Source organism: Vulpes vulpes, chromosome X (assembly GCF_048418805.1).
Source record: "Vulpes vulpes isolate BD-2025 chromosome X, VulVul3, whole genome shotgun sequence".
Lineage (NCBI taxonomy): Eukaryota > Metazoa > Chordata > Mammalia > Carnivora > Canidae > Vulpes > Vulpes vulpes.
Window position 1 is genome coordinate 8,991,687 of NC_132796.1, and position 23,905 is coordinate 9,015,591.

At 40.8% G+C, this 23,905-nt stretch overlaps 1 protein-coding gene and 1 pseudogene across 6 annotated transcripts in view; both read left to right on the top strand.

The window, feature by feature from the left end:
* Positions 1-23,905, top strand: part of FRMPD4 (FERM and PDZ domain containing 4) — a 563,800-nt gene that overhangs the window by 382,173 nt on the left and 157,722 nt on the right. The gene's annotated exons all lie outside the window — the stretch shown is intronic.
* On the top strand, positions 1,817-2,334 carry LOC112932366 (large ribosomal subunit protein eL29 pseudogene; annotated as a pseudogene).

Here is a 23,905-nt window from a genome sequence, read left to right on the forward strand (position 1 = left end):
ACAATTTTTTATGTAATTGTAATGATTACCACAAAGAAATTATCTATAAAATAGAAGCAAAAAGTAATGAGAAGGAAATGAAAGCATGTCAGTACAAAATCTCAATGAAACACAGTGGATGGTGGTACGAAAGAGAAGGATGGACAAAATATAACAATTTAAATAGCAGTTGTACATCCTATATCAATAATTACTTGAAGTAAAAATAGGTTACACTCCCCAATCAAAACACATAATTAGCAAGAAGGTATTTTAGAAATGGAGAATCTGATTATATGCAGTGTATAAGAAACTCACTTTTGATTTCACGAGAAATAACGTGAAAGTTTGAGAAAAATTGCATTGAAATGGTATCGAAAGAGCTGAGGAGTGGCTATGCTAATATCAGACAAAGTCGGTTACATATTGTTTTTTAGATTTTTATTTTTTATTTATTTGAGAGAGAGAGGGAGGGAGAGAGTGGGAGAGTGAGAGAGAGAGAGCATGAGCAGGAGGAGGGGCAGAAAGAGAAGCTACCCAGGCACCCCCAAAGTCCGTTTTAAGTCAAAAACTATTTAAAAATAACAAAACAAAACAAACAAACAAACAATTTCAAGAGACAAAGAGGGATGTTAGGATAAAATGACAATTCACCAAGAAGACAAAATCATTACAAATATTCATACAACAAACATAACTAAGCTCCTAAATACATGAATCACCTATTAGCAGAATTCAAGAAAGAAATATGTAGCAACACAGTGGTTTTTGGAGACTTCCAGCAGCCTACTTCATTTTTTTTTAAGATTTTATTTATTTATTCATGAGAGGCAGAGACACAGGCAGAGGGAGAAGCAGGCTCCACGCAGGGAGCCCGACGTGGGACTCGATCCCGGGTCTCCAGGATCAGGTCCTGGGCTGAAGGCGGCGCTAAACCGCTGAGCCACCCTAGCAGCCCACTTCAATCATGGGTAAAACAGAAAGAAGATAAATAAAGAAATAGACTGATTGCACCTAGAAGTCATACACAGAATACTCTAGCAGAGAACAGCACAATATACATTCTTCTCAACGAACCTTTCAAACATTATCCAAGGTAGGCTACATGTTAGGTCCTCAGAGAAGGTTCAGCAAATTCTAAAGTGTGAAATTATGCAAAAATCTCTTTTCTGATTAAACTGGAATGGAACTAGAAATCATCAGAAGAAGGAAAAGGGGATGGCTAATGGATATGTGAAAATTAAACAATGCATTTAACCAACCAATTGGTCAAAGAAAATGTATCAAGGGAAATTATAAACTACCTTGTGAGAAATGAATGTGAAAACTCAACATATTAAAACTTATGAGATGCACTGAATTCAGAACCTAAGAGGGATGTTAGTAGCTTCAAAATGTACATTAAAAAAAAAGAAAAATTTCTGAAATGTGTAAACTACATTTATACCTTGAGCTAGAACATGAAATAATTAATCCTAAAGCTAGCAAAAGGAAGGAAACAATAAAGACGAGTGCACAAATTAATGAACTGGGAAATAGCAAAGGAAGAGAAAAAATTCAATAAAACCAAAGTTGTGATTTTTTTTTTAAAAAGATCACAATCAGGGCAGGCCGGGTGGCTCAATGGTTTAGCGCCGCCTTTGGCTCAGGGCGTGATCCTGGGGACCTGGGATCGAGTCCCGCATCGGGCTCCCTACATGGAACCTGCTTCTCCCTCTGCCTGTGTCTCTGCCTCTGTGTGTGTGTGTGTGTGTCTCTCATGAATAAATAAATAAAATCTTTAAAAAAAAAAAAAGGAAAAAAGATCACAATCCTTGGCAAGCTATTATCTAGTTTAAGAAAAAGGAGAGAAGCTCTTTTTCTCTTCCAGTCCGAGGCGCTTGGAGAGCCGCGGGCTTTGGTGCAGGCATGGCCAAGCCCAAGAACCACACCACGCACAACCAGTCACGAAAATGGCACAGAAATGGCATCAAGAAACCCCAGTCACAAAGATACGAATATCTTAAGGGGGTAGACCCCAAGTTCCTGAGGAACATGCGCTTTGCCAGGAAGCACAAGAAGGGCCTGAAGAAGATGCAGGCCAACAATGCCAAGGCCGTGACTGCACGTGCCGAGGCTATCAAGGCCCTTGTCAAGCCCAAGGAGGTTAAGCCCAAGATCCCAAAGCGCGGCAGCTGCAAGCTCAGTCGACTTGCTCTGCCGGCCAAAGGCCAAGGCCAAGGCTCAAACCAAGGCCCAGGCTGCAGCTGCAACCCCGGCTCCGGCTCCTGCTTCTACTCCTGCAGCGCAGGCTCCCAAAGGTGCGCAGGCCCCCACAAAGGCTCCAGTGTAGAGGCTCTGTTTGCATGGGCCTGGTGTCCTGCTGTGCTATTTGTGCAAATAAACCTGCGGCAGGATCTGTAAAAAAAAAAGAAAGAAAGAAAGAAAGAAAGAAAGAAAGAAAGAAAGAAAGAAAGAAAGAAAAGAAAAGAAAAGAAAAAAGGAGAGAAGCCTTCAATATCTAAACTCAGAAATGGGGCTTCTGCGTGGCTCAGTTGGTTAAGGGTCTGCCTTCAGCTTCAGGTCATGATCCCCTGGGATCCAGTCCTGTGTTGGGGTCCCTGCTCCTCAGGCATCCTGCTTCTCCCTCTCCTTCTGCCTGCCACTCCCCAGGCTTGTGTGCTCTTTCTCTCTCTCTTTCAAATGAATAAATGAAGTCTTTTTAAAAATATATCCCATTTGCAGATATATAGAGGTCAAACAGTGTTTACCAGCGTCTGCAGTGAGAACAGAAAGTTGTTGTTTAATACGTATAACGCTTTTGTTCTGAACAGAATCTCGATTCTGGAAATGTTTCCCAACAATGTAATTCTACATAACACTAGTGAACTCGGCGCCTTAAGATGCTTAAGAAGGAATATTTTATGATACGTGTTTTTCACCGTGAAAAAAAAAAATATATATATATATGCAAAGTACTAGCACCAGCTTCACAAGAGCTTTAACAAGCACCCGGCGTCATCAGAGCTTCCCCCCCATCTCCGGATTCTCTTTTCTGCCTTTACCCTCCAGTTTCATACCTCACAGAGGCAACTCTTCCCATTCTCGCAGGCACCATTCAAAAGAGAGATAAGCAGCCTCCCAGCATTCTCGGAATCAGTCCCTGGTTTCTCACTGGTCCAACTGGTGTAGGCCACATACCCCATCTTCAACAAATCACAGTGGTTGGACATATGGGAAATGTCGATTGACCTAAAACAAACAGGGCTTACCCTGAAAGTGCGAGTGGAATCAATCCTTGCCTTACCACTTGGGAGAGAGGTCGTTTTCCTACCAGGTGTCTGCAAACTTTTTGTATTGGGCCACATTATAAATATTTTTCCTTTGTGGGTCATATGTGGTTTCCCCTGCAGCTATTAATCTCTCCAATGGTAGCATGAAAGCAGCCATAGACCTTAAATAAAGGAGTGTGGCTGCATTCCAATAAAACTTTACAGATACTAAAACTTGGATTTCATATAATTTCATCTATCATGAAATGTCATACTCACTTTGTTTTTTCTTAACCATTTAAAAATGTAAAACCATCTTAGCTCACAGATGGCTGGTAGGATTTGGCCCACAGGCTGTAGTTTGCAGATTCCCTGTTCAAGATAATCTGTCCAAATGCCTTTTAGCTCTTGAAAGAAGGCATTTGTGTCTCAGCTGCAACAAGGCATTTGGAAGGTCATGCAATAATCTCTTTTCCTTTTCCCTTGTGTGCTGAATTGTCATAATTCCTTGGTCGCCATAGGACACTTTGTACATCCAGGACAGTGTACTGTTAAATATTAGAGATATATGACTCTTCTCCACTATTATTGGAAATTAAAGAGATACCTTCAAATCTGTAGGAACAATGAATTGACTTAGGTTAAAACTGTTTTCATGCGGCAATGCAATTGTTCTCCTATTTTTGTTGACTTTTACTCATGTCCTTTTGTCTAGCTTAAGTATTTAGAGGACTGAAACAGTCTTCAGAAAGATCTCTCTCTTAATGGCTTTATTTTCCAGTCATTGATCAGAGTGCCATTATGTAAATGATTGAAGTGAGTATTCAAAATGTGGGTTTCAAGATCTTTAGTGTCATAGGGTGACACTGCAGAGAGAGGAATTAGAGATAGAGCTCAACAGTAAGTAGCAGAGGAAGAATAAAGTCAAGGAAGCTTTTAATTTCCTTCAAGGGGAGGGTTTGGCTGTATCTCTGGAGGAAGATGAAAAGAAAACAGGCTTGGGAGAAAGCAAACTTGATTGGAATAGCTTGGTGCTGTGGGAGGGCAATGATCTGTTTTAGAACTAAAATTGGCAGCCGTGGAATGATTTGGTCAAATGTGTTTTGGCAGCCTTTGAATTGTTGTCCAAATACTTTAGCACATATAATGACTTTTTAAATTTGTTCCCTCTTTATGACCCTCCTACTTCTAAAAAAAAAAAAAATGTGAGCCTCAACTCATTTGTGGAGCTCTCAATTTGAATTAAAGTCGTGCAGCATTTGGCATCCTGTGTACTAGTTTGTGGCATCTTTGTGATATTATTCACGGTTTTCAGGGCCCCGTGATAGGGTTAGATTTCAAGCACAATTTGGCTCGTTGTCCATGGTCCGATTGCGGGGGCCTGAGTTTGAGGTTGTCCATGCTAAAAGTCACCTGATTGAGTGGCAGTCCACTTAATAGTTGTTTCTCAGGTATAATTCTCACACAGGGTCAAAAGGCCACTTAGGGGGACAGGACTGTGAAGGGTTAGGTGAAATTCACATGCATTGACAAAAATGTACGTACGAAATAGACATCTAGCTGTATAGCTCTTCACAAGCTTACTTGGCCTAATCCCAACACACAAATATTATAAACTGCAGAATGTTATTATAGCAGTTGCTTAAAAAGGAAGATTTCCACGTGAATAGTATGCAGTACCTCCTTTCAAGCTCTCTTGAGCCACAACTATGAGATAGACTCGAGCAAAGTACAGAGTGTTAGTTTGGATCCTAAATGTAAGTGTTCCCATCATGATCTTGCTGATTTTCTGTTTTCTCTGGCCGTCGTTGTTGCATTTTTCTTTAATTTCTTTTATTTTCTAAATTGGAGGATTCCTGCCTTGCCCAGTGTCTTGTTGACACAGGTTTCATCTTTAAATGTGCCTAATAGTAGCTCCTCCCTAAATTATCCTATGGCATGATTCCCTTTTAATTCATAATCCCGCTATGATTAGGAAAGCATTTAGTTGGGGTTGGTAGAATTATAAATAAATTAAAAGCTAATAGTCTCTAACAAGATCCTTATGGATTTAGGAAAAAAAGAAACGGGTTAAGTGTTAAGGTTGCTTATATCTCTATCATCTGATCAAATAGTCTTTGGGTTTCCATTACCTATGTCCTTTCCAATTCTTAATTTTTAAAAAAGATTTTAGTTATTTATTCATGAGAGACACAGAGAAGGGGGGGCAGAGACACAGGCAGAGGGAGAAGCAGGCTCCCTGCAGGAAGCCCAATGTGGGACTCAATCCTGGGGCTCCGGGATCACGCACTGGGCCAAAGCCAGACGCTCAACTGCTGAGCCACACAGGCGTCCCCAATTCTTAATTTTTGTATTCCAAATAATTGCCTTTATACGAAAGTGGCTTGCAATTATATTATTACTTAGTGTTTTTAATTTTTGTGGGGAAAAAAAGCTAAGATGAAGGAAATGTTGGTGGTTAATCATGAGAGCTCTGGAGTTAAGCTGCCTGGCTTTGCATCTTTCACTTTCTGGTCATATGATTTTTGGCAAGATACCTAATTTTTCTCTGTCTTCATTTAGTCATCTGTCAAAAGGGCATAATAGTAGTTTGTATTTCATTGACTTTTAGGAGGATTAAATGCTTTATTGATGTTATGTGTTAAAAATAGTAAATATTCAAGAATTATTATTATTTCCATTGGGAATAGATCAAGAAAATAGATCAAGAAAAAGTAAGGAAGCCCCCTCTCCCTGCAGACATCAAGGTAAATATCACCACTGGGAATGGTATCTTAAGACATGTGATGTGTACTTTTCTAATACCTGTCTTTTTGAAATATTCATGTTTATAAATAAAGCATTATATTAGTAAGGTATATTAGCATTCTACAGAGAAGCAGAACCCATAGGATATATAGAGACATATAGAAAGATTTATTGTGGGCAGGCTGGGTGGCTCAGTGGTTTAGCACCACCTTCAGCCCAGGGCATGATCCTGGAGACCCAGGATCGAGTCCCATGTCGGGCTCCCTGCATGGAGTCTGCTTCTTCCTCTGCCTGTGTCTCTGCCTCTCTCTGTCTCTCTCTGTCTCTCTCATGAGTAAATAAATAAAATCTTAAAAAGAAAGAAAGAAAGATGTATTGTGAATAATTGGCTAATGTGATTGAGAAGACTGAGAAGTCACATGATCTGTTATATGCAAGCTGGAGTCTCCAGAATGCAGTGGTGTAATTTCAGTCCAAACTGCATCAAACTGCATCACTTTTGTACATACCAATCTGAATCCGAAGGCCTGAGATTCTGGAGCGTCAATTTCCTAGAACAGGAGAAGAGATGGATGTTCTTGCTCAACCACAGTCAATCAGTTTGCCCATTATTCCTCTTTGTTCTGTTTAGACCCTCAGGGGATTGGATCATGCCTACCTACATTGGTTTGAGTGTTTTTGTTTATGTAGTCTCATTATTGAAATGACAATCACATCTGGAAACATCCTCACAGACACACCTGGATGTAATGTTTAGCGGGTATCTGGGCATGTCTTAGCCCAGTCCAGTTGACATAAAAGGAACAGAGCTCAAAGGAGAAACAAGAAAATTGCAATGATAGTAGAGAACTACAATGCCCCACTTTCACCAGTGGATGGATTCAGCAGACAGAGGAATAATGGGGAAATAGTGGTCTTTTATAACACTGTGGACCAGGCGTACCTAACAGACATGTGCAGACATGTCTTCCTTCCAGTAGCAGCAGAAGAGTAATATTCTTCTAGTCAGGCATGGAGCATTTTCCAAGATGGATCCAAAAGTTGGGCTTCGGTACATATCTTCACCAACTTGAGAAGATTGAAATCATATCTAGTGTCTTCCCCAGACAGAATGATATGAAACTAGAAAGCAATAGCAGAAAGAAAATGGGAAATTCACAAATGTCTGGAAAATGGAATGCACGCTCCTGGACACCAATTAGGGATGAAATCAACAGGGAAACCTGAGTGTATCTTGAGATTGGCAGAAATGGCAACACAAGATGACAGAACTTGTATGATGCAGCAAGGGCAGTTCAAAGAGGGAAGTTTATAACAACGAGTGCCTTTGTTCAGAAAAAAGAAATGGCTCAAACAGGCAACCCAACTTTGCACCCTGAGCAATGGGAAGAATGGGTGGGGCGAAGGCATCCCACAGAAAGGGAAATGATAAAGACTAGAGTTGAAATAAATGTAATAAAGACTGGAGAGACAATAGATAGAATCTTTGAAGCTGAGCCTTTGTCTTTTTGGAAGAATGGACAGAATTGAGAAACCTTAAGTTCGAATTACCACAGAAAAAGAGAGTGAACTCAAGAGAATAAAATAATGAATAAAACATGGGACATTGCACCAGATAACCACAGAGGCATAGTGGATTATCACAGACTACTATGAGCATTTATATACCAATGAACTGGATGATACAGAACATGTGGATGGAAACACACAGCCTGCCAGGACGATCATCACGAAATAGAAAATCTGAATAGGAAATAATGAGAAAGAGACTGCAGAAGAATTCAAAACTTCCCAACACAGAAAAGTCCAGGACCAGATGGCTTTATGGATCGATTCCATGAAGTATTTAAAGAACAATTAATGTGAGTCCTTTTCAAAGTTTTCTAAAAATTGAACAGGAGGGAACACTTCCAAACTCATTTTACGAGGCCAACACTACCCTCACCAACACCAGATAAGAACACTATGAGAGAAGAATTTAACTACATATGTACAGAAATCCTCAAGAAAATACTCACAAATCTAATTTAAGTGCACATCAGGAAACAAAATCAGTATGTAAAATGAATTGCTTTTTTATCTACCACGTTCTATCTGTAATTGAAATTAAGAGAACAATCCCAGTTAAGCACATTGATAAAGTTCACACACCATGACCAAGTAGGATTTATCTCTGCATGCAAGGATGGTTTAACATCCAGAAATAAATAAACATGATACACCACAGTAAAAGAATAATGCTAAGAATTATATGATCAACCCAACTGATGGATCAAAAAACTTTTATAAACTTCAGCATCCTTTCATGATAAAAGCTCTCAACAAATTAAGTATAGAGTGAATGTACTTTAACATGACAACACCCATATATGACAGTTCCACAGCTAACCTCACACTCAGTGATGAAAAGCTAAAAGATTTCCTATAAATCAGGAATGAGACCAATATGCCTAGTTTCTCTATTCCTATTCAACATAGTGTTGAATGTTCTAGCCACAGTAGTTAGGCAAGAACACAAAATAAGGGGACCCCTGGGTGGCTCAGCAGTTTAGCACCTGCCTTCGGCCCAGGGTGTGATCCTGGAGTCCCAGGATCGAGTCCCACATCGGGCTCCCTGCATGGAGCCTGCTTCTCTGTGAGCCTGTGTCTCAGAGCCTCTCTCTCTCTCTCTCTCTCTCATGAATAAATAAGTAAAATCTTAAAAGAAAAACAGAACACAAAATAAATGGTATCCAATTTGGAAAAGAAGTTAACTTGTCTATGTTTGCAGATGGCAGGATCTTACATTTATTTTATTTATTTATTTGTTTGTTTGTTTATTTATTTATTTATTTATTTATTTATTTATTCATGAGAGGCACAGAGAGAAAGGCAGAGACACAGACAGAGGGAGAAGCAGGCTCCCCATGGGAAGCCTGATGCTGGACTTAATCCCAGGACCCCTGGATCATGACATGAGTCAAAGGCAGACAGACACTCAACCACTGAGCCACCCAGGTGCCCAGTATCTTATATTTAGAAAGCACTACACATACCTCCCAATAAGAACTGTTAGAATAGGGGCAGCCTGGGTGGCTCAGCGGTTTAGTGCTGCCTTCAGCCCAGGGCCTGATCCTGGAGACCTGGGATCGAGTTCCGTGTCGGGCTCCCTGCAGGGAGCCTGCTTCTCCCTCTGCCTGTGTCTCTGCCTCTCTCTCAGTGTCTCTCATGAATAAATAAATAAAATATTTAAAAAAAAGAAAAGAACTGTTAGAATACAAGTATTCAGGGTTGCCTGGGTGACTCAATCAGTTAAGTATCTGCTTGGGCTCAGGTCATGATCCCAGAGTCCTGGGACTGAGCCCCTCATCAAGCTCCCTGCTAAGCAGAGAACCTGCTTCTCCCTCTTCCTCTGTTCCTCTCCTCTTTTTGTTCTATCTCTCAAATAATTGTATTAAATCTTTAAGAAAAACAAAGAATAAATATATTCAGTAAAGTTGTAGAAAAAAAATCAATACCTAACAATCAGGTGCATTTCTGTACTCTAAAAGTAAATCATCTGAAAAAGTATTTAAGTATATTATGCCCTTTATAAAAGCATCCGAAGGAATAAAAAATCATGGAAATAAATTTATTCGAGGTAAAAAAAACCCATACAGTCAACACTATAACACTTTGATTAACGATATTGAAGGAGACACAAATAACAGGTAATGTACATCCTGTTTATAAATTGGAATAGTTAATATTGTTTGCATGACCATGCTACCCGAACCAATCTACAAATTCAACTGCAACTCCTATCAGAATTCACACAGCATTTTTTCATAGTAGAACTATCAATCCTTTAATTTGTATGGAATTATAAAACACCAAAAAAAAGCCAAAGCAATTTTCAGAAAGAGGAATAAAGCTAGAGGCATCACACTGCTTTATTAGAAACTATATCATAATGCTCTAATAATCAAAACCCTATGGTACTAGCATAAAAACAGAGCAAAAAAAATAATAAAATAAAAATAAAAACAGAGCCATTGGGATGCCTGGATAGCTCAACGGCTGTCTGTCTGCCTTCCACTCAGGGCATGATCCCAGAGTCCGGGGATCTAGTCCCACATCGGGCCCCCCGCAGGGAGCCTGCTTCTCCCTCTGCCTGTGTCTCTGCCCCTCTCTCTGTGTCTCTCATGAATAAATAAATAAAATCTTTAAAAAAATGTTTTAAAAGAGCCATAAATCAATGGAACAGAATGATGAGCCCAGAAATGAACCCATGTTTATATGTTCAGATAATGTTTGACAGGTGCATTAAAGATTTACAATAGGGGTTCATATGGGTGGTTTAGTTGGTTAAGTATCTGCCTTTGGCTCAGGTCATGATCTTGGGGTCCTGGGATAGAGCCCATTATCAGCCTCCCTGCTCAGCAAGAGTCTCCTCTCTCTCTCCCTCTCTCTCTCTCACATACACACACACACACATACACTCTCTCTCTCTCTCAAATAAATCAATAAGAATTTATAATAGACAAAGGATTATGTCTTCAATAAATTGTATTAGGAAAGGATATGCATATGAGGAATGAAATTGGGCCCTTCGCCATATTTGAAAATTAACTCAGTATGGATTAAATACTTAAAGGTAAGACCTGAATCCATAAAATTTCTAGTAGATACCACAAGGAAAAAGACTCCTTGACATTGGTATTCGCAATAATTTTTTGAATCTGACACCAAAGACAGAAATGCAAAAATAAACAAGTGGTACTACATTAAACTTAGAAGCTTCAGGGATCGCTGGGTGGCACAGCGGTTTAGCGCCTGCCTTCGGCCCAGGGCGTGATTCTGGAGTCCTGGGATCGAGTTCCGCATCGGGCTCCCTGCATGGAGCCTGCTTCTCCCTCTGCCTGTCTTTCTGCCTTTCTCTCTCTTTTTCTCTCTCTCTCTTTTTATCTCATGAATAAATAAATAAAATATCAAAAAAATAAATAACTTAGAAGCTTCTATATAGCAAAGGAAACAATAAGATTTCAACCTACAGAATGGCAAACAATACTTGCAAACCTTATCTGATTGTGGTGCAGTATTTAAAATATGTAAGTAATTTATACAACTCAATAGCAAAAATTGAAATAACCTCATTGAAAGTGGGCATAATTTAAGCATTTCTCATTTTCTCAAGGAAGGCATACTTATAACGAATAGACATGTCAAGTCACTAATCCTCAGGGAAATTCAAATCAAAACTGCAATGAGAGAACTGCACACCTGTTAGAATGACTATTAGAAGAACTGTTGGCTGGCATGTGGGCAAAGGGTAACCGTCCTGCATGGTTGGTCGGAATGTAGACTGCTACAGCCACTATTGGAAACACTATGGAGGCTCCTCAAAAATTAAAAATAGACTACCATATGACACAGCAGTCGCCTTTCTGGTAATGTTGCCCAAGGAAATTAAATCAGATTCTTCAATTAAATCAGTATGTGTACTCCCCTGTTCAGCAGAGCATTATTCACAATAATCAAGATAATAGAAACAATTTAAGTGTCCTTTGAGCGATGAATGAATAAAGATGAGTCATATGTCTACAATGGAATATTATTCAGCTGTAATAATAAAGGAAATCTTGCCATTTATGACAGCCTGGGTAAACGTGGAGGTCATTATTTTAAATTTAATAAGTGAGACAGAGAAACACAAATAGCTTATGATTTCAATATATGTAGAATTTGAAAAAGTCAAACTGTTTATAACAAAAAGAGTCAAATCATGGTTCTGAGTTTGGATTAGAAATGGGGAAATGTTGGGGAAACGTTACAAACTTTCAGTTTTGAGATGAGTAAGTTCTGGGTATCTAAGCTGAGCCCCTTTATTGTAGTTAATAATACTGTATTCTATATTTGAAATTCACCAAGACAAGTTCTTATCTAGTCTTACCCACCTTCACACACACCTGCAAAATGGTAACTACATGAGGTTACTTACGCGTTAACATCATTGTAATAATTTCACCATGTGAATGTTTTTCAAATCATCCTGGTGTACGCCTTATAAAAGCAGAAATTTGAAAAAGGAATTTTTTAAAAAAGATTTTATTATTTATTCATGAGAGACACAGAAAGAGAAAGGCAGAAACACAGGCAGAGGGAGGAGAAGCAGGCTCCATGCAGGGAGCCTGATGTGGGACTCGATCCCGGGACTCCAGGATCACGACCTGAGCCCAAGGCAGATGCTTAACCGCTGAGCAACCCAGGCGTCCCCAGAAAGGAATGTTTTTAAGAAGATAGAGTGGGGGACTCCTGGGTGGCTCAGAGGTTGGGCGCCTGCCTTTGGCTCAGGTCGGAATCCCAGGATCTGGAATCGAGTCCTGCATCGGGCCCCCGGAGAGGAGCCTGCTTCTCCCTCTGCCTATATGCCTCTGGCTCTTTCTCTCAGTCTGTGTCTCTAATGAATAAATAAATAAATCCTTAAAAAAAAAAGAGTAGAAAAAAACTTTCAGTAGGGAATGCAGGTGATGGAGCTGGCCATATTATCATCTAAATTACTGAGGATCCAGGGTATTGTGCTTCCCAGGGGTGTTTGCATTTTATTAAAAGTACAATACCTTTAACCCTACAATTAAACCTAACCAGGAGAGTTTCGGTGTCAGTGACCTCACTAAGATCTTTCACTTTCTTGCCCACCCACCGACTCACATTCCAATAAACATAGGTGCACTCTTATCTCTTCTCACCCACTTTGGCCTCATCATTGTAATAGAGGAAGCCCCTGTGCATCAGATCCAGATGTTTCCTCAGTCCATTGATGCAAACCCAGCTGCATCTTTGGAAGCTGATTTCACATTTGGTTTATCTGTCTATTAGATACTGGACATTCGGGTTGCTTCCAGTGTTTGATCATTCATGTACAAGTCTTTGTGGACGTAGGATTTCATTTCTCTCGGTAGATTACTAGGGGTGGAATTACAGGATCAAAGGTGGTCTATGTTAAACTTTTAAGGAAACTACCAATTGCTTTCTATTTCTATATCCTCACCAATACTTGTGATTATCTCTCTTTTTAAATATCACACCATCCTCATGGGTGTGCAGTGATATCTCGTTTTGATTTGTATTTTCTTGATGATTATTGATACTGAAGGTCTTCTGTATGCTTAGTGTCCATTTGTCTATCTTCTCTGGAGAAATATCTATTCAAATCTCTTAATGAAAAATTAATTTAAAATGATTGAAATCCTTTTTAAACGGGATCATTTATGTTCTTATTTACGAGATGTAAGGGTTCTTCATATATTCAGGATAAAACTTCTTTTTTTATTTCCTGAAACATTTGGTAATAATTATTTTCTCTATCTGACAGTGCTACAGTAGGTAATTTGAAATTCCTAGGCCTTAGGGTGCCTGGCTGGCTCAGTGGTTGAGCGTCCGCCTTTGGCTCAGGTTGTGACCCTGGGGTCCTGGGATCCGGTTTCGCATCAGGCTCCCCACAGGGAAACTGCTTCTCCCTCTGCCTGTGTCTCTGCCTCTCTCTGTGTGTCTTTCATGAATAAATGAAATATATTTTTTAAATAAATAAAGTTCCCAGGCCTTCACAGTAACTCCTCACAGGTGCAGCACTGATTAACAATCCCCACAAGCACATAAGCCATCTGCAGGCTCCCTTGATGGTTTTGTTCCCTTGGTGGGACCAGGTCATCAAAGTGGAGGTTGTTTGTGTCAGTGTTCCACAAGCAAGAGCTGAGTCAGTCATCTGCCCTGAATTTTAATTTTAGGCACCTTAAGTCTTCATGTTTGCTCACCGCCAGAGTGCCAGGAGCCCCTAATGAGAGCCCTTCCTGGTATATCATTCTTAATACATGCACAAGTTTGCATCTTCATTCACCAGGAGCCCCTTGGGGCAAGTGCAGTGTTAGCAGCACAGAGATTGCAGAAACTGCTGACTGCCCAGAAGTCCGTTTCTAAAGGACTCGAGAGGAATCCTAATGTCCATTCTACTCACCATTTGTCTCCCTCTGCATCATTTTCCCTTTGCCCTCCAGTGCCAACCTTCATAACACAGTCTCTAAATCTTTTTCTCGCGTGAGCATCGGCCATCTGGTGGTCAAATGTGCATTAAAAGTGCCTTTGACAGCATTGTGGAAATTGTCAATTCAGGAAGCACCTTGGGTTTCCATGCGAGATCACTGGTGGGCAACAACAGAAAGGTGTTTAGTTCCTAGAAGAAATTATATGAGGAAACAGTCTGATGTTCCACCAAGGCAAAAAGATTTCTTATGCTTTCAAATAATCTTGTTGTCTTACACATATATCAGTGCACATATATTAAGAGGAATTACTCGCATGTGGAACTTGTTAAATTCTTCATCTTTCACAACACGTTTGGTTGTAAATGCTCCTCCTGAGATTCCCGGGAGGATCAGTCCAACGAAGTAGATCAAAAAAACAAAGAAGAATGCTTCCTTTTATCTATGGTCTGCCTTCATTTGTTACATCCAGTTAGTTTCATATGTTCTCATATAACCAGGATAAAATTTGAGGAATTTCAAAAAAAAAAAAATAGTAAAGCAATCCCTGAAGAAAATCATGGCCTTAGTTATCATTATTTTAAGATTATTTATTTATTTATTTATTTATCCATGAGAGACACACAGAGAGAGAGAGGCAGAGACACAGGCAGAGGGAGAAGCAGGCTCCTCACAGGGAGCCCCATGTGGGACTCGATCCCGGGACTCCAGGGTCATGACCTGAGCCGAAGGCAGCTGCTCAACCGCTGAGCCACTCAGGTGCCCTGTTGCCTACTGTTTAGCCTCATTTCTTCCTCTGTTAATTTACATTTCTGGTTTTTTTTATTGGCCCTGCTTCTGTTACTCTAAGAGATCCTTGTTAATCTTTTGGATTTAGGGTTTACAATATTAATTAGCCCTTAGCCAACATCAGAGATCTGAGTTACAGTTTGTTTAGTGACTTCCTTCTTTGTGAGGCACAAGCAAATCACCCTCCTTGGAATGTGGGTGTTTTTTATTTGTTGGATTGTTGGTTCACTTGGCTTTGCATTTCTGAGAACTCCACCAATCAAGAAAATGATCCTTTTCCCATGTTAGCCATCATCTGTATAGTAACAACATGTATACAAAGTCCCACTTGGACTTGGGTCAGCATACATGAAATACCAACGCAACATTTAGTTCCCAACCATCTGGAAGTGAATCACCACAATGCAGGTGCTAGGTTCATTTGTTCTACTAGAAAAATATACTTAGAGCGCCGAGGTGCCATAGTTGAAATTTTCCCAAGGTGTTTTGATGAGGCTTCTCAAATTTTCATCCCAATAAAATGTCCAAGCATAGGAAATGATTTTAGCTTAGTAGGGTCATTGAAATGTTGTCTTATGTTATCACTATCAGCATTTTAAAAATATTATGTGTCATCCATCAGCCAATTAATCAACATGAACATACATTGAGCCATTACTGTATGCCAAACAACGTGTTTAGTAAATAGGGAAAAATACAGAATTTCGCCCTGGTTTCAGGGAGCCCAGATTCGTGCATCTATTCTTTTATTCGTTTTACTAATGTTTATTAAACATCCCATGTGTGTCAGACACATAAGTTAGTTGAGGCGAAATGAGCATATTGTGTATGTAAGAGCTGTGCAGGAGATCAGAGAGGACAAAGCCTCCTGGAGGAAGTAGCTGGCAGAAATGTTTATCTCCCTCTTAATAGCCGATCTTCTGGTGACTTCTTTCACTTCTGATGTGACTGCAAAGCCTCCCTGACCTGACCTTGTCTGCACCGGGTTCCTCACATTACAAATACTTGCCGGGGTGAGAAGAAAGATAGCAGCATTGCTAAGTGGAAGTCTCCTTTTTGAAGTATCTTAACCTTTCTTCCGAGGGATAATTCTTTACAGCATAGATGCATAGTATATAAAAATCCAGCATCAGGATTCTTTAAATATATCTCACCTTTAAAAGACTCTTTTTCATACTTATGATTAACCCAGCGTCCCCGATCCTCCGTAACTATCCTTGAGTCATTATTATTTAGCGACCCACTCAGAGTGGTTGTTGTGGTGGTTACCTATGCTGCAATAACCAATGATCCCAAAACTTAGTGGCTTAAAACAACACGCATTGATTACCTTGCGGTTTCTGTGGGTTAGCAATGTGGCCATGACTAAGGTGGTTCCTTAGCCCCAGAGTTCTCATAAGCTGCACTCAGAAAGTTGGCTGATGCCTGGTGTCTTCTTTGGAAGTTAGAGTGGAGAAGGATGCACTTCCCGACTCACTTAGTGGGTTATTGGCAGAGTCCACTTCCTTCACTTTTGAATGACTGAATGTCCCAGTTCCTCATTGGCTGTTGGGCCTGAGAGGCTGCCCTCAATTCCTTGCCAAGTAGGCCTCCCTAGCAGAACCGCTCACTTCATCATGACATCCCATCCAAGAAGGCCATAGAGACTGTCTGCTAGCAACATGGAAATAATAATTTTTACAATCCAATTACAATAATTGTGTCTCCTGACATTGCATATTGTATTATTTAGAAACAATTTGCGCAAAGGGAAGAGATTATGCAAGGCAGTTAATACCAATAGGTAGAGAGTGTTTGCAGACATCTTAGAAGTTGGACCCATAATTATTTCACTTAGCAACTCTTATGTCACCTCTAGGGTGCAACTGTGATAATTAGTGGCCCTTGCCCTCAAGCATCTCCTAGTCGGCTTGCAAACATGAACATATTAACCTCTAACAACTTTAACTTGGAAAATGTTACAGTAAAATCAAGTTCAAACCCAATAAGCGTATGCAAAAGAGGGATATCTTTGTCCAAAACTGATCCCACCATGGGACTCTCATTTTCTCTCACAGTTAAAAATAAACACGCTGTCACTTTTTCTGTGGAACTTTCTCTGACACTTCTGTTTTTCCCCAACTCCATTCCCAAAAGAGTTAAGTTTTTTGAGGTTGTTGTTAAGAAACCCAGAACATAGGAATGGCTTTCCAGGTATAAAACAGCACAATGAAAGGCATGGAGAGATGGTACAATTTGACACATTCCAGGAACAGTGGAACTTACAATATGGCTAGAAATATTGGGGATATGTTTAGGGAAAGGGAGTTGTTGATGGCATAAAATATGTCTGGAAATGAGAAGTGTGCTTATAGGAAAGAAAACGTGAATACTATTACCATGCGGTGTGGGCTTTACCGTATAGAAAGGAGAGTGCCAGTGAGGTTCTCTAATTAGTAGATTTTGTGCTTGAGATAGATGCCTTAGAAAAGAACAATGGGAGGAGGACTGAGTATTTGTTGGAGACACTAGATCAAAGAAGGAAAGATAATATTCCAAGGAGAGTTTGATGATGTTGTAAAATAAGGTAATGAAAGAAGAAGGCCATGGAAATGGGGTGGTCAAATTTCAGGCATTGTTTTAGAGCTGAAGTTGACAGGATTGCCAGATTCAAGCAAGGGGTATTAGGAATGAGGGAGGCAAATGGAAGAGCCAAGAATTTCTGTGGAATTTCTATTTTAAGAGAATAAAAGCCTCTAAAAAGAAGAACCCTGTCTTATTTGAGAACAGAATCTCAATATTTCTAATTGTGCCTGGTACTTGAATGTTGACAGTTGGTGGGTTGACAGATGAGCAGATGATGTATGCTGGATGGATGGAAAGATGATGGGTGGGCAGCATGGGTCTATTGATGGAGTTGTTGAACATCCAAGGGAACCGTAGAGAAATCAGTTTGGGGGTTATGTGAGGAAACGTGTCGAAAGAAGTAGTAAGAACCTCAGGTGGCTAAAGTGGAAAGATTTAGGAGAACAACCTGAAAACTAACCCATGTTTCTTCTGTACGTTATTCCACGCTTTCCTAGTTTTCAAGAATTTGTTACTCCATCTGCATCCACAAATTTTGAGAAAGAATAGTTTCGTTAGAGAACAAATCTCTTCAGGAAGATCATATGAACATTTTGGAAATCTCTTAAATTTCTCATCACTTCATTCTAAGCCTGCAAGGCAACTACCAGTCTGGTCACTGATGCCATTTAGCATCCCTATAGGTTTTGTTAGGGACGTGGGAATATTGAAAAAATTTTTCCAGAAACTCATATCGAAAAGGCTTTCTATTACTGCCATAACCATACTCCTTGGCACTTTTCAGGTTCCTTGGACATCAGATTTTCTGAGGCAGTGCTTCACAAACTTTAAAGTGCATCCTCTAGGGTGCCTGGGTGACTCAGTTGGTTAGGATCCTGGGATCAAATCTGGCATCGGGCTCCCTGCTTAGCGAGGAGTCTCCTTCTCCTTCTACACCTCCCCCAGCTTGTGCTCTTTCTCTCAAATGAAATCTTAAAAAAAAAAGAAAAAAAAAGAAAAGTACATCATCTAGAGATCTACCTCAAATGTGGATTCAGACTTTGAGCTGGGGCTTGACAGTCTTCTTTTCCTAACAAGCTTCGAGGCATTTCTGCTGCCACCGCTCCATGGATGGCCCTTTGAATGGCCTGGATGGTAAGGTACCATTTGGTATTGGTGACTTGGCTGACTTCATCTATTTTTGGTGACACAGTCAGGCTGTAAGCTGCCTTTCATAATTTCATTTACCTCCTGCCATTGCTCATAGCCTCCCTGTGTGAAGTTTTATTATCTCTCCCTTCCCTGATGCTTCTAGCTCGTCTAACTTAATGATAATATGTGAGGATAGCTCCAGCATGCTGTCTTTCCCTGCCTCCAGATCCTTAGTGAAGCTGTCAAAGCTGAGTGTCTCTCCCTCCACTTTCTGCCACCATTTCTTACCTTAATGCTTTGTTTGCAGTCCTTAGATTTAGTCTTCTGGTTCCACCACCCCCGCCCCTTGCCTGAAAAAGTCTTCAAACAGGCACAATCAATTAAGGTTCAGAGGTCAGGGATCAAGTCCCTTTTTTAAGTAGGAATTTGGGATCTGATAATTTGCCATCTTGGGCGGGTCAGCGTTGTGTGTTAGGAAAACAAGGGCGTGATGCGTTCAGCCTTTGTTCCTAGGGAATGGTGGTTTAGCTCAAAACAAGGCAGCCCTAGTCTCCACCTTTGTGCTAAACAATTATATGACCTTGAGGAAATTGCTTACCCGTCCTGAGCCCAGGTTTTGTTGGTTGTAAAATAGTACATTAAATTTAAATAATCCTCTATGGTCTGCTAAAATTGATTACCTAGTGGCTGATCGAGCCTCATAGCCTCCTTATATGTCTAAACTAAATGAGAGAGTTTCCTAACATGAGGTCCATGGATCTCCACAAGAACTCTGTGAATAGAAGTCAGAGAGTCCATGAACCTTGATTTGCTGGGGAGGACGTGTGCGGAATTATATTTTTACTTTCACTGCCCTCTGGCTGTCAGTGAGCACTTTCTTTCCTTAATCAGGAATATAAGGGACAGACTCTGGTAGTATTTGCAGTGATTGTGACTTCACCACCAATACAAAGCACACATCCATGTTATGTCACATTACAGGTTTTATAGACATCAGAATCTCACGGTATTTGCTACGACATCAACATTTTGGTGCTTCTTAGACCTACTACTACCTCGTCTCATTGGACACGCTAGTGAAAAAGCACATCTAGTACGATCGGCCCCTGTTTGTCAATAGTAGGAGTTTTTGCCTCACAGGTCACATTTCACAAGGTATAGAGACATTTTTGATTGTTGCTACTAGGTAAGGAAGTTTTGTTGACCCCGTGTAATCGAGGCCAGGGATCCCGCTGAATATCCTAGAATCCACAAGACAGTCCCCTTAGTAGAAAAAGCATCCAGGCCCAAATTTCAATAGTGCTGTGATTGAGAAGCCCACTAAAGGCTTTGTAAAAATATTATAACTATATTGTAGTATAGTTAATTTCTTTTGTAATCCTGTGTATTTTCGTTTCTGCCTTTACAAACTTTGTTCTTAGAAGAGTTTCATAGGCTTGCTAGACTCTCAGAGGGGTCCATGGCACAAAACATGTTAAAAGGAGCTGGCAGGCATCATCTGGATTCAGATCTTAAAGATTCAGATCTTTTAGCTCAACTACCTGACGCCCAAGGTAGCCTGACACACTGGAATAAGACAAGGTTCAAGCGCCTACTCTACCCAGACAGCTTCTAGGACTTTGACCAAATCATTTACACTTTCTTTGTCTTAGTACTTTTGGGCCTCTGTAACAAAGTACTGGGGATGGAGCAGCTTGAACAACAACAATTTATTTTCCACACTTCTGGAGACTTTTGAAGCCCAAGATGAAGGCACTGGCAGATTCAGTGTCTGGTTAGAACCTGCTTTTTGACTCATAGATGGTATGTACCTTCTAGCTGCATCCTTAAACATAGTAGAAGAAAAAAGTCCATTCCTTGTGGCCTCTTTTATAAGGGCACTAATCGCAATCTTGAGGACTCCTCCCCCCTGACCTAATCAGTTTCCGAAATCTCCGCCTTGTAATACCATCGATTTGGGGCTTTGGATTCCACATGTGAAGTTTGGGGGGATCCAACCATTCAGACCATAGCATCTTGGAATCTGTTTTCTCACACAAGATGGATAAAATAGGGCAGCCCGGGTGGCTCAGCGGTTTAGCGCCGCCTGCAGCCCAGGGCGTGATCCTGGAGACCCGGGATCGAGTCCTATGTTGGGCTCCCTGCATGGAGCCAGCTTCTCCCTCTGCCACTCTCTCTCTCTCTCATTAATAAATAAATAAAATCTTTTTTAAAAAAAAGATGGATAAAATAATCCTTCGCCCAGAGTCAAGATACTAGGGCTACAAATGGCCAAATTTAGCCTACAGCCTGTTTTTGTCCATAAAGTTTTATTGCAACCCAGCCCCTACCCATTTGTTTACATATCATCCATGTCTGCTTTTACGGTCCAATGGCAGAGCTTGCTTACAACATGGAGCATGTAGCCCACAGTCCCTAAAATATTTACAATCCATCCTTTCTCAAAAAAAAAGTTTGTTTGATGCTGACTTAGAATATAGCTGTAAGGGTCAAGGGACACCAGGCATAAAGATTTAGCTCAATGGGGATCCCTGGATGGCTCAGCGGTTTAGCATCTGCCTTCGGCTCAGGGCGTGATCCTGGGGTCCTGGGATCGAGTCCCACGTCGGGCTCCCTGCATGGGGCCTGCTTCTCCCTCTGCCTATGTCTCTGCCTCTCTCTCTCTCTCTGGGTCTCTCAGGAATAAATAAATAAAATCTTAAAAAAAAAAAAAGATTTAGCTCAATGCCTGATCTAGGCTGAGCCACCTAATCAGATCTTTGTCACCTTTCACTTGTTGATATAAGATCTTTGCTGGTCTCCAGGCAGCCTTTATTCACAGAAGGGACTCTTCAGGGGCTTGTTTTGCTCAAATAATCACCATCCGATGCTTTCAAATCTAAATAAATTTATTTAGAGTTCAGTTGTAAGTGAAAATCCTAGTATCTCAATAGGTCAAATTCTTTTAGCTATTATAAGACTACTCCACACCAAATTTGTGCAGATACTGTAACCAAGAAATATTAACATGGGGATTTTCAGTCTTTTGGTTATTTCTCTTTTCAGTTCTACACTGGCCCAGATTTTAAAGATGCTCTTACACTTAGCAAGTCAAATGCAGTGTCAGTTTCTCTCTCTCTCTCTCTCTCTCTCTTTTTAAAGGTTTTATTTATGTATTTGACAGAGAGAGAGAGAGAGAGAGAGAGAGAGAGAGAAAGAAAGCGAGAGGGCACAAGCAGGGGGAACAGACAGAGGGAGAGGGAGGAGCAGACGCCTCACCTAGCTGGGAGCCGGACTCAGGCCTTGATCCCAGGACCCCGGGATCTTGACCTGAGTGAAAGGCAGACTTTCAAACAACTGAGCCACGCAGGCGCCCCACAGTGTCAGTTTCTGAGATGACTTTGGACCCGAGATTTCAACATATCGAAGCCGGGTGTTTCTATACAAACAAACATATTATCCCATGAAATCTGGCGCCTGCCTCGCTTGCTGAAAATTTGAACAAGCGGTTTCAGCAGGTCCCTGGGAGGAATCCTAACGTGTTGTGCTCTCCGTGTCTGCCTGGCTGATGTTGGGGAGCCCAGGGCTTCCCAGGGGTGTGGTCAGGGAGCCCAGATCCCTGCAGTTGAATTACATATAAGACCTGGTCCTTTCTTCTCCCTGAACACTGCAGACCCCGCCCGGATGAATCCACCCAATTGGAATTCGCGTGGTTTTGCCTCTATGTCCCTGTCAATGCCCTTTTATAGAATTTGAGGATTTTTGAACTGGGGGCAAAACGCTGTTTCTTTTTATATTCTCAGCACCCACCAGGTTCTTGGATTTTTAAATCTGATCCGATTGAATTCTCTACCCGGTTGTCTAGCCTGTCACCAAAACTCCCGAGGCTCTGATATTAGCATATCGAATAATAGAATTTTGTTGATTCTGGAGTCCTTCTCCTGTGCTCCTTGAAACTCAGCCATTCATTCCCCCTGGATCTGCTGCGGAATAAGCACTTTTCTCATTTATATCTTCCTGTCATCAGGGCCAAAGTGTAAGATACATCAAAGTCTCCCTGGATGCTCAGTGCCCCAGGGCAGGCACAGTGAACAACTTCTAAAAAGTATAAACCCCTGAGATCTCCCAGAATAATTCAGATGGGCATAACTCACTTGGGAAGTGTTTAGGACCCACTGCCAGGTGGGGAGAATGGGCTCTCCATGCTTTTATTTATTTATTTTTTCTCTTCAAACCTGTGCTATTTTATTTTTTTTTTTTTTAAAGATTCTATTATATACTTGATTGGGGGGGGCGAGTATACAAAGCAGGGGGAGTGGCAGGCAGAGGGAGAAGCAGATTCCTCTTTTTTTTTTTTTTTGAGAAGCAGATTCCTGCTACAAACCTGAACTATTGTATTATTATTTTTTAAACCTGAACTATTTTAATAAGACTGCAAGACTTGTCTAGACTGCAGACTCCCACGATGACTTAGTTTAGAAAGATCGAGGTAGTGATGTTTAGTGATAAACTGCAAGGGTCAGGCAGGGAGGAGAAAAAAACAGCATCTTTCCATACTTTAATGCATGGGCCAACCCTTTATTAAAATAATCTTTCCAGGGCGCCTGGGTAGCTCAGTGGTTGAGCCTTCGACTTGGGTCTGGATTGCAGGGTCCCGAGATCAAGTCCCACATCGGGCGCCCCGCAGGGAGCCTGCTTCTCCCTCTGCCTGTGTCTCTGCCTCTCTCTGTGTGTCTCTCATGAATAAATAAATTAAATCTTTAAAATAAATAAATAAAAAATAATCCTTCCAGCTTAGGGCTCCGCAGCGTAAGGAAAATTTGAAAAAATAAAAATGCATCCCAGCCAGTGGCAAATCTTGAAAGCCGGGCTGAAAGCTCCCTAATTATCAGTTAGCCACTTTACTTATCTTTATTGTCCAACAGTTAGCTTTTCTGCTTAAAATCACTGCTAGAAACAGCTGGAGAAATGGTTTAGGAGAAATGTCATTTAAAGGCCCTGTGTCGAGCCACCGTGGCAGTATGTCAATAAAAGAGTCGTCCAGATTTTTGCATAGCGTTTCCTAATGAATGTTAGTTCTATGCCAGCCATCACTTTATGAAATATATTGTATCCTGAATTGTGAGAGCTTTACTTGGTGCCAACTGCCTTTCTTCCTGTTCTCAGTAGCCCACAGGCAGCTCTATTACAGTGTGTCCTTATTACCAGAATGTTTTCCAATTAGTGGTTTGTAAGCCTCAAATTGGAAGGTGGAATGTAATTTTCCATAGAAATAATGTTAAAAGTGGTGGCAAAATTCCAGGCTAGCCCACAAAAGGTACTTAATTAACATATAATTTAGCTGTATTTGGGATTATAGAGTCTTTCCCATATTTTTCCCGTGTGACATGGTATTATGATCCATTAATTTCAGCTCTCCTTCCCCTGGAGCAGAAGTGGCAAATGAGTCCACCCAGGAAAATCCTC